This window comes from Neomonachus schauinslandi, chromosome 9, assembly GCF_002201575.2.
Source record: "Neomonachus schauinslandi chromosome 9, ASM220157v2, whole genome shotgun sequence".
NCBI classification, from domain to species: Eukaryota; Metazoa; Chordata; class Mammalia; order Carnivora; family Phocidae; genus Neomonachus; species Neomonachus schauinslandi.
In genome coordinates, this window is record NC_058411.1 from 22111352 (window position 1) to 22123094 (window position 11743).

The window sequence follows — 11743 nt, forward strand, 5'->3', positions numbered from 1 at the left end:
TATCCCCCAATAATTTCAACCTAAGATATGTCATTATGATTTATTTTAATAGTTGTGGTTATATAAGTTCCATCTGGAAATCACCTCTTTGCTTTCTAAGATATTAACTTATCTTTTATTCAAACTCTTTGATGCTAATGTTTTTTGTTTGTTTGTTTGTTTTTAATACAGTGACCTCACATTTGCAATGAAGTATTGGGTAAGATAAGAGACTTGGCTTTCTTAGAGGCAAAAACAAAACAAAACAAAACAAAATGAAACAAAACAAAACTTCTTTTTTCTTTTTCTTCTCTCTCTCTTTTTTTTTTTTGTAAGATCCAAATTACTCCTGCTCACCAATTAGGGAAACCCATATGCAGTCATTCCTCTTACTTTTCTCTCTCCCTCCCAACCTTCTGTCCTCATGATAGTCACTACACATATTTACATATTGTTTCAAAATTTATGTCCTCTGCAATGAATCTGCCTCTACTCCTCCTGGAAGACTTATGCTCTTCTTCCTATGTGTTCCCATAGCATGTTTTTATTAAAACATTAAAGCACATTACATGTTGTATTGTAATTTTATTTCTATGCTCCCAAACCACAATGTCCTTTAACTCAAAGCTCTATCTTATTCTTGTCCATATCCCTAAAATTTGGTATAGTACATAGCATTTAACAACAACCACAATGCTAACAAGGAGATACAGAAACAGAAAAAAAAAAAAATAAAGCAATGATGATAATACCAAGTAAAAGATAATATTTTTGAGGGTTTATTATGATCCAAAGTTTGTCTTGGTTAATTTACATGTTAAAAATGTTAGGAGTAGGTGTGGTTGCAAGAAACAGAAAACCTCAAAATAACAATGAATTAAAAATGAAAGTATTTTTGTTCACATTCAAGAGGTTCAGAGGCAGTAGGTCTGGACGTAATATGTCACTCTGTGGTAGCAAAAATCCAGGCTCTTTGTATCTTGTGATCCTCCATTGTCAACCTCTATTCTGAAGGTCATCTCATGCTTCAAGATGGATGTTAGAGCTTCTGGAGACCCATCGTACCTAAATTGCTGTCAACAAAGAAAGAGAAGGGGGGCAAACTCCTCTTCTCCACTCGCTTCTTTTAAGATCTCTTCTCAGAAGTTTCAGGTGGAACTTTGCTTATGCCATATTGGCTGGAATTAGTCACATGATCAATCTTGACTGAAGGCATGGTGGAAAATGGAGTCTTTTTTTGTGGAAATAATGTGAAACATTTATTTTCTATATCAGACAAGAACACAGCTAAGTAATCCAATTCCACTGCAGCATTATAAAAATCATCCCTTCACCACAGTGTAAGATTTAAATGCATCTGCACAAGGGTACATGCTATATAAAAGTAGTAGTAAGATTGCTGCTGCCCCACCAAGTACTTCTAGTACCAATCCAGGTCCTACTGCAATACTGGTAGTCCCAATGGTTTTATTGAAATGAATCATGTTTAAAAAAATAAAGCATTGGGCGCCTGGGTGGCTCAGTCAGTTAAGTGTCTGCCTTCGGCTCAGGTCATGATCCCAGGGTCCTGGGATTGAGCCCCACATTGGGCTCCCTGCTCAGTGGGAGGCCTGCTTCTCCCTCTCCCACTCCCCCTGCTTGTGTTCCCTCTCTCGCCATGTCTCTCTCTGTCAAATAAATAAATAAATAAATAAATAAATAAATAAATAAATAAATCTTTAAAAAAATAAATAAAATAAAATAAAATGCAGAGTCCCAAGGGGCGCCTGGGTGGCTCAGGCGTTAAGCGTCTGCCTTCGGCTCAGGTCATGGTACCGGGGTCCTGGGATGGAGCCCCACATCGGGCTCCACGCTCCGTGGGAAACCTGCTTCTCCCTCTCCCACTCCCCCTGTTTGTGTTCCCTCTCTCACTGTGTCTCTCTCTGTCAAATAAATAAATAAAATCTTAAAAAAATAAATAAATAAAGCATTTTAAAAGACAAGTCAAAATGCCTCAGAAACCATATATTCAACTCAAACTTTGTGTATTTAAATGTTATATTTGCCTCCCACTAATAAACCTTTATTTCCCTCTAAGCAATAAATCTTCCATACTGAATATCTTCCTTGCCCAATTAATCCAAAGGAAAAAAACTGAAATGATTAGTAAAAATAAATAAATAAAATAAAAATTGTAGGAATTAACATATACTTTTAAATTGTTTTTAAATATTTTGAAGGTTTAAAAGTGTTTAAAGTTTGTAATTCATAGTAAGAGAACATTACCATTACCCTAATGGTAAACCACTATAAAGTGTTTCAGTTGCATGTGGGGCAGAGGGTAGGGATTATCTTCACAGTACCCTAGCTTTCTCCATGAGAAGTTCAGAGGTACACTTGTTTGAATTACTGTGATGTCCATTAGGTGATCAAAGTTGCTCTTCCTTCAGCAAGGGCTTTATTTGTCAGAGGGACATTTGGCTGACAATTTACTAATGAGATTCATAACCTTTGGGTTGCTCTGATATTTTGACATATTTGCTGGTTTCTGGGCCACATGCTGGAAGGCCACCGTAACTTCTGGATCCTGCCTGGCTGTAAGAATCTCTGAATCACTAAGAATTTCATTGAGCCCAGGCATCCCTGCCACTCCAGGCATGCCCCCTTCCATTCCAGGCAATCCTCCAGGAAAGTCACCTGGGAAAGAGCCATCCGGAGCTCCTGATTGTCCTCTGGCTTCTTCCTCTCTCTGGGCTGTCTCCTGTTCTTCCCAAGCCTTCTTAACCCTTTCTATTCTTTATTTGATTTCCTGCTCTTCACATTTTTGCTCATTCTTTATCACATGTTCAGCAATTTTCAGGGCCCTTGGTTGAACTTCTTTCAGCATGCATGAGCATCTTCTTCATAATCCAGTTTACAAGCATGGGCAGGATCATGTGCTGCTTCTTCCCAATGGCCCAGAAGTCTGTGTGCTTTCCCTCGCCACTCATAAGGCTGAGCTGAATCAGGATTTATTTCAATAGCTCTGTCACAGTCTCAGATGGCAGCATTTGGCCTCTGTAATTTGATGAAGACACTGACTCTCTTGGCATACAGACTGGCCAAGAGAGGATTCAGCCTGATGGCACCTGTGAACAAGTCAATGGCTTTCTGTAGTTCACCATCACTTAGGGCATCAATGGCAGCCACTATTTTTTATCATTTGCCTGATCCATCATTTCCTCGGTTAGCTCTACATTTTCATCTCCCATTTCTTTTTTTTTTTAAATGATTTTTTTTTTAAAGATTTTTATTTATTTGACAGAGCACAAGCAGAGGGAGAGAGAGCGAGAAGCAGGTTCCCTGCTGAGCAAGGAGCCCGATGTGGGACTCGATCCCAGGACCCTGGGATCATGACCTGGGCTGAAGGCAGCCGCTTAACCGACTGAGCCACCCAGGCGTCCCCCATTTCTTTTTTTTTTTAAGATTTTATTTATCTGAGGGGCACCTGGATGGCTCAGTCGTTAAGCATCTGCCTTCGGCTCAGGTCATGATCCCAGGTCCTGGGATCAAGCCCCACATCGGGTTCCCTGCTCAGCGGGAAGCCTGCTTCTCCATCTCCCACTCCCCCGATTGTGTTCCTTCTCTCGCTGTGTCTCTCTCTGTCAAATAAATAAATAAAATCTTTAAAAAAAAAAAGATTTTATTTATTTGAGAGAGAGAGTGAGAGAGAGCACAAGAAGGCGGAGGGTCAGAGGGAGAAGCAGACTCCCCACTGAGCGGGGAGCCGGATGTGGGACTTGATACTGGGACTCCAGGATCATGACCTGAGCCAAAGGCAGTCGCTTAACCAACAGCCACCCAGGCACCCATCTCCCATTTCTTGAGGGGATCAGGAGAGTTCAATCACACTTTCATTGTCAATTTCTAGACCACTTTCCTCACTTGATGGTTCGTCTGTCTTTATGTTTTCCTCCACCTTATTACTGTTTTTTCTTCCTTGATATTGTCTTCTGATTTAATTTTATGAGCAGCAGGTGACATTTTACCCACCATGCTCTCCACCCACTCTGACAGGAAGCACATTTCCTTGGTGTACAGAATGATCGGATCCTGCTTACACATTTTCACCAAGGCCTGAAGCTCATTCACTCTGTGGGGATCCATGGTCCAGAGGCAATGGGAGGTCAGGAGGTAGCAAGAACAACAGAGGTTGCAGCCTGATACCAGGTGTGGGTACTGGCTCAGCATCACCATGTGGAAGGGATGGAAATGGAGTCTTTACTCTGGGAAGCCATGTGACTAAATAAAAGTTGGGGATTCTCAGGAAAGAAGGAAGGAAGAATTGACATTAGAAGATTATTAGTAGTCTTTGGCATATGTATCTTATCAAATTTAACCCTCTAAACAACCTTATGAGTACTAACCTTAGGGTACTCTATAAATACTATTCATTTATTTGTTAAATATGATTGTGCATTACTGCACATTAGAGGTAGTTCTAGGGTCTTGGGATTTGGCAGGACACAAGGCAGGCAAGCCCCTGTCCTTTTGGAGGTTTTATTCTGGTTAGGAAGGCAGACATTAAACAAATACATAGATGATATGCTATACAGTGATAAGAGTAATGAAGAAATGTTAATAAGAGTAAGAGAATAATGTATAATGAAGTTAATTTTTTTTTTTTTAAAGATTTTATTTATTTATTTGAGAGAGAGAGAATGAGAGAGAGCACATGAGAGGGGGGAGGGTCAGAGGGAGAAGCAGACTCCCTGCCGAGCAGGGAGCCCGATGCGGGACTCGATCCAGGGACTCCAGGATCATGGCCTGAGCCGAAGGCAGTCGCTTAACCAACTGAGCCACCCAGGCGCCCTAATGAAGTTAATTTAAATAGAGTGATCCTGAAAGGACTTTAAAGAGATGACTCCTGAGCAACGATCTAAATGGAGCCATAAGAAAATTGGGGAAGGGAGGTTTCCAGGCAAAAGGAACAAAAACACCTTCAGTTGGACATTAGGGAATTTGTAAAAATGCTGGTGAATATGGAAATAAAATCAAAGAGAAAGAGGCAGGGTCAGACTACATAGAGTTGTAAACAGCAATAGGAAGTCTGAGTTTTATTTTGAGTTTGATGGGGCCACTGGCGTTTTGGGGCTGGTGAGTGAAATGATTAAATTTATGTCTTAAATAAAACATTTTGGTTGCTGCATAAATAATGGACTCAGAGGGTAAGGGGCCAGTGGGGTAGGAGGCAGAGTGAAAGCAAAGAAAGCATAAAGAGTGTAGGTGAGAGATGATGATAGCTTTGATGAGGATGGCAATAATATTGAATATGATAAGTGATAAGAGGCAGGATATACTCTGAAAGTGGAGCTGATGGATCTAATGTAGTAAGAGTGAAAGACACCAAGGATGACTTGTAGGTTTTTATAATGCTTGATTTTATGTGTGCCCAGTGTTTGAAATTGGTTCTCTAATCTTATTAGATTCAAAAGCACTAATGACTACTTCCATTGGTGAAGAGAACACGGATAGTCTGTGGTGTGATATGGCAATAGAGATTCAAAAGTATCACCATCGGATACTCCTAATCAAATACTTATGAGGCAAGTTTCTGAGTGACCATGTATTTAATATTTTAGAACATTTTTATCAAAATAATGAGTATGATTTTGGCTAGTTGCTCCTAATTGCACTGGACCAAGCAAGGAAAAAGAAGGATGAGTTTAGGAATCAAATTCCCAGCTCATATGCCACGTTAATGACCTGAAAGTTTCTATTCTGTCCTGAAAGAAACCCTTATCACCTGTAGCAAAGAGCTGAGAGTGCTGGAAACAAACTCAGAGTCTCATCCTGCAAGTGGTTGAATTACAATGCAAATTGAATTTTCAACCTCACAGGGTGTCTGCTATTAAAGTGAGGGCATAAATTGGGAAGAAATGAGATCCTGAAAATTGGAATATGAGAAGATCCTGATAAAGCTGGGGACATTGAACACTTTAACTCCCATGAGTCTTCTTTGCCAGTAGAAGCAGCCACTCCATCCTCATCTGAGGAGATTAACCTTGCTCTGCCTAAAGAAATTGTAATGGTCTCCCCTGAGGTAGTTGCCTTGCAAGACACTGATGATTCTCTTCAGGACCACCCCCACCACTGTCTTTGCTTCTAGATCTATCACTGGACTCAAGTTCCTGTAGACCCCTAATGGTGACATACAAAATGTGACCCATAAAGAGGTGTAGTATACTCCACAAGAACTACATGATTTTTCCAATTTTTATAAGCAGAAATCCAGGAAATATGGGTGGGAGTCAATATTTAAAGGTGTGGCATAGTGGTGGAAGGGCCATAAAATTGGATCAGGCAGAATTTATTGATAAGCAGAGATCTGGATTCAATGTTGCAGCTTAGGGGATTAGAAAGAGCTCTAACTGATTGGTTGGTTGGCTACCTGAAACACGAACAAACAGGTGGTCTACACTAAATGAACTGAAATGCCAGAACTGCTTTGATAAACTACAGAGGAAGAGATTCAAAGGCTTAGGGAGATTGGAATGTTAGAATGGATTTATCACTTAAGATCTCCTCATCCACCCTAGGAGGGTACAGAGGACATACTTTTCAATATGACTATGACCAGTAAGTTTGTGAGGAGAGGCCCAACATTCTTGAAGAACTCTGTGATTGTTTTCTCTATAGGTCAGAAATTATAGTGGGAACAGCTGTCACTGACTTGGAAAACCTAAATGCCGTGGAAGTAATTGAATCCCAAGGTGTCAAAGGCCACGTGGTTCTATTTAATCACCAAAGGCAAGGTGGTCATGGTTGCTCTAATGGATAGCAGAATCAAAGCAGCAATTAGAATATTATGACTTGCAGAGAGCTGCAGCACTGGCTAGCTGATCATGATATTTCTAGGAGTAAAATGCATGGTAAGTCTACTAAATTCTTAATTTGTGTAAGCAGAGAGTTCTAGGTCAAAGGAACAGAAGTCAAATTTGAATCATAAAAGCAGAGAGTCACAGACCCATAATTAATTCCTAAACTTGAGCCAGTTTAGACTCAGGACCCCTTGAACTGAATGAAGGGGAGGCCAGTTCCCCTTGAAAAAGGACCCTACTACACTGCCAAAAATGTATACTGCTATTGTTTCTCCCAGTCTATTCCAGAGGGATATTTGGTGTTTTATCAAGATGACTGAGCATTGAGAAAAATAAAATAATGACTTTTCTTTTTTTACAAGTTGCCAATGGCACTTTATTTTTTCTTTTCAACATGATGTTCTGTAGCTTCCTTGGCCTTTTTTGCCCAGATGCCAAAGAGCCAGACATTGGCACTGGCCACGCCAAGACTGGTGAAGGCCTTGACATTGTTCTCCTCCTCTGTAATGACTCTGGCTTTCTCCTTCTTCTAGATATTCCCCAGAGGCATGACCAGTCCTGTTAGCTGGGTAGCCAATTTGAGTTCTTCATCAGAGTTGTCTCCCTTCTTGGGGACAGAGGGCTTCCCGGCAAAGAGGATGAGCTTGGAGTGGTACTCCTTCAGCTGCTGCATGTTCGACTGCAGGGATTCCATGGACTTCCACTTTTTTGGATCCACTGAGATCCCAGTGACCCATGCCACATTCTTGTGGATGCCAGCCACCCTTAACTCTTCCAAGCTGAAGCCCCTGCCAGCTTGCACTTTGGTGTGATACCTTACTGTGGGACACTTTACAATGGGCTAGGTGGGTCCGCATGCTGGGTACGGGGTAATGCAGCATGCCTTGGCTTGCCAGGCCTCGTGTCTGTGAATCTCCTGGTGCCAGCTGGTTGAACCACGTGGCCATGTGCCCCTGCCATGTGGAAGTGGGGCCTCAGTATCATGCCATTCCAGCTGGGTGTCATGGCTGCTGCCTACAGGCCTCCTATGAGGAAGAACTGAAAATAATGACTTTTTGAGGATGGTTGGACACAAGCTCTGCATAGACACTGAAGATGATATATATATGTATATATCTATATCTATATTTATATCTATATCTATATGGATATATATGTATGTATATGTGTATATATATATGTAAATGAATATATATGATATATGTATATATAATATCTTTGTTTTTTCCCCTTTTATCTCTTTATCATATAAGATGTGTTCACTTTATATCACAGGATTTTATTACAAGATATCAAGAAGAAAACTGAATTATCACCTAAGCACTTTGCATCCTTTTCTAGGGAAAATATGAGTGTGTTTTGGCTGTACACAGGATATCTGTATCATGTTAGAATTATGACCTTATTATGGTCTTTATTTGGAGATTAAATATAGTTTAAGAAGATGCATATGGATGTCAAGTTGACAAGAGGTGGACCGTGATGGTTAATTTTATGTCCTCTTGGCTAGATGTTGTAGTGAAGAAACTTTTTAAATTAACATTTAAATTTTAATTTAATTTAGATTAACATTAACATGATTAATATGATTATCATTTAAATCAGTAGATTCTGAATAAAGCAGATTACCCTTCATAGTGTGAGTGGTATGCTCCAATCAGTTGAAGGCCTTAAGAGCAAAGACTATGGTCCCCTAAGGTAGAAGGAATTCTGCCACCTGACTGCATTTGGACTTAAGTTACAACATCAACCCCTCCCTGAGTCTCTAGCCTATTGGCCTTTCCTGCAGATTTTAGACTTGCCAGCCCTCACAGTTGCATGAGCTAATAATTCTTTAAAATACATCTTTTCTATATGTTTACGTATCTTACTGGTTATGCTTTGTGAAGAACCCTGACTAATACAGTTTTGATCTGAGCAGGTAGGTGAACTGTTGTAATATTGACGAAGATGAAACAGATAGAGAAGTGAATTGTGGTGGGGAGGGGAGAGAGGAAATGGAGAGGAGCATGAGTTTTATATTAGACATACTAATTTTGAGAACCTTATTAGACAACCAAATGGAGTTGTTGAGTAAGCAATTGGTAAATGAGTTTAATGCTCAAGGGATATGTCAGAACTAGAAATTTAAAATTGGGAGCCATCAGCATATAGAAGATGTTTAAAACATTGGGACTAATGAGCTCAACTATAGAATGTTGATAGAGAACAGAAGAGAGCTGATGACTGAGTCCTGAGAAAGTCCAATGTTTAGAGGTCAGGAAGAAGGAGAATCAAGCAAAAGAAACTGAAAAAGAACAGCCAAAGGGAAGTACAACAAAACCCAGGAGAGTATAGTGACCTAGAAGATAAATAAGAAGGTGTCTTAAGAACAGGGGATTCATTAACTGTGTCAGATGCTGCCGAAAATTGGGAATTGTTCATTGGGTTTGGCATAGTGGAGGTCCATGGTGACCTTGAGAAGTGGAATATCAGTAAATGGTTGGGGCAAAGCCTGACTGGGATGGGTTGCTTCTACTGCCCCAGATGGCTGGCATTTCACATGTTTTTCTGATCCTCAAAACCCTATTCATATTCTACATCCAGATGATAACTTCAACTCTTATTTCACTGGGAGGAAGATTCAAAGCAATCAGAAGAAAACTACAGTATTTCCCCATTATAAAATCTAGTTATCTGTTGCATTTTCATGAATATACTCAGCTTCCCTGCTCCTATTTCACTCCTTGCTTTAATTTAATATTAGCCTCCCAGAATGTGCTCAATCTCATCCCCTCTTCCTATTCTATGACTTTCCAATTGCAATTATACTTTCTCCTCTGCACCCTTTTTCTCTCTTTACTACATCACTAACATCACTGTACAAAAATGCAGAAATATCTCCCATTTAAAAAAAATCCTCCCTGGACTTTGTTGTGGTGAAGATGTATGGCTCTCAGGTACAATTTGATATGTTATAGCCTTCTTACCCTACACTGTGCTAGAGCTTGTCCAGTAATGCATAAAAACCTAAGGAAGTATCCCTGCATTCAATAATTTGGAAATATTAACAGTGAAAAGCTGAAATTAAAATTTTCCAAGTGGATTCTTTTTTTTTTAAGATTTTATTTATTTATTTGACAGAGAGAGAGAGACAGCAAGAGAGGGAAACAAGCAGGGGGAGTGGGAGAGGAAGAAGCAGGCTTTCTGCTGAGCAGGGAGCCCAATGCGGGCCTCAATCCCAGGACCCTGGGATCATGACCTGAGCCAAAGACAGATGCTTAACGACTGAGCCACCCAGGCACCCCCTAAGTGGACTCTTTTGGATTTTCACACCAACTAGTAGTCATTACAAATGCCCCCCCTTGCTTCCCAACAAATCTTTCTCTGCTCTTAAATTCCATGAAACCCTATAGCATTGCCCCATTTCTGTGTTCATCTTTATAGCAAAATTCCTTAGAAAGTTGTTTATTCTTGCTAACTTTACTTCCCCAATAACTATTTTCTCCTCAACTCATCCAAGTCAGGCTTTGCTCCTACCATTTACCAATATTCTGCTTCTCAAGGTCACCATGGACCTCCACTATGCCAAACCCAATGAACAATTCCCAATTCTCGGCAGCATCTGACACAGTTGATGAATCCCTTGTTCTTAAGACACTTTATTTATCTGCTAGATCACTATACTCTCCTGAGTTTTCTTTTTTTTTTTTTTAAAGATTTTATTTATTTATTTGAGAGAGAGAGAATGAGAGAGAGCGAGTACATGAGAGGGGGGAGGGTCAGAGGGAGAAGCAGACTCCCTGCCAAGCAGGGAGCCCGATGCGGGACTCGATCCAGGGACTCCAGGATCATGACCTGAGCCGAAGGCAGTCGCTTAACCAACTGAGCCACCCAGGCGCCCTCTCCTGAGTTTTCTTCTACTTATACTTGTGGCTGTTCTTTTTCAGTTTCTTTTGCTTGATTCTCCTTCTTTCTGACCTCTAAAATTGGACTTCCTCAGGACTGTCATCAGCTCTCTTCTGTTTTCTATCAATCTTGTGTTTATAGTTAAGCTCATCGGTCCCAATGTTTTAAACATCTTCTATATGCTGATTCCTCCTAGGGAAATACAAAATGATTGTTGGGCTGTGCTGAGTCCTACTTGAGGTTTTCCATCACAAATTCAGAATGTCCCCGTTAGAACATTGAATGTTTTTCTTCAGCCATACTGAGAGGCTGAAGAAAGGGTTTAAGAGCCAGGTTTAAACAGAGTTAGAGTTTATCATGTAAAAATTACATGGATGGTGGTAGGCAAAATTTTAAAGATGTCCCTCCAAGATCCCATCCTCTAGTTCTTCCATCAGACACTAATCTAGGTCCTACTATAAAGGGACTTTGAAGATGTAAGGTTATTAATCAGCTGACTTTAAGATAAGGAGGTTATCCTGCATTATCCAGGTGGACTCAATGTAATCACATGAACCATTAAAAGCAAAGAGGCAGAAGAAGAGATCAGAGAAATTCAAAGTATGAGAAGTATTCAACAGAACTTGGCTCTGAAATGTAGTGGTCCACATGCAAGGACCAGACAGTGTCCTCTAGGGGCTAAGGGTGGCTCCCAGCCAACAGCCAGCAAAGAAATGGGACCTCAGTCCTGCAACTGCATGGAACTGGGTTTGGCCAACAACGTAAATGAGCTTAGAAGTGGATGATTCCTCAGAGGCTCCAGGTAAGAGCCCACCAGACTCAGACCTATAGAATTGTGAGATAAACAAATGAGTGTTGTTTCAAACCACTACATTTGTAGTGATTTGTTGTGGCACCAATAAAAACTCATCCATAGGTAGCAAAGTTCAAGTTGTTGAAAAAATATGCAAAGGAGTGGTAATTAGTAATGGACTGTAGAATCCTACCTAGCAAGGTAAGGAAGGAAGAAGTAGGAAGATTGGAATTTTTTTTTTAAT

At 40.4% G+C, this 11743-nt stretch overlaps 2 pseudogenes; both read right to left on the reverse strand.

The window, feature by feature from the left end:
- Positions 1–2416: 2416 nt before the first annotated feature.
- Positions 2417–4104, reverse strand: LOC110571739 (annotated as a pseudogene).
- A 3090-nt stretch (positions 4105–7194) lies between these two features.
- Positions 7195–7823, reverse strand: LOC110571485 (annotated as a pseudogene).
- Positions 7824–11743: the final 3920 nt, after the last annotated feature.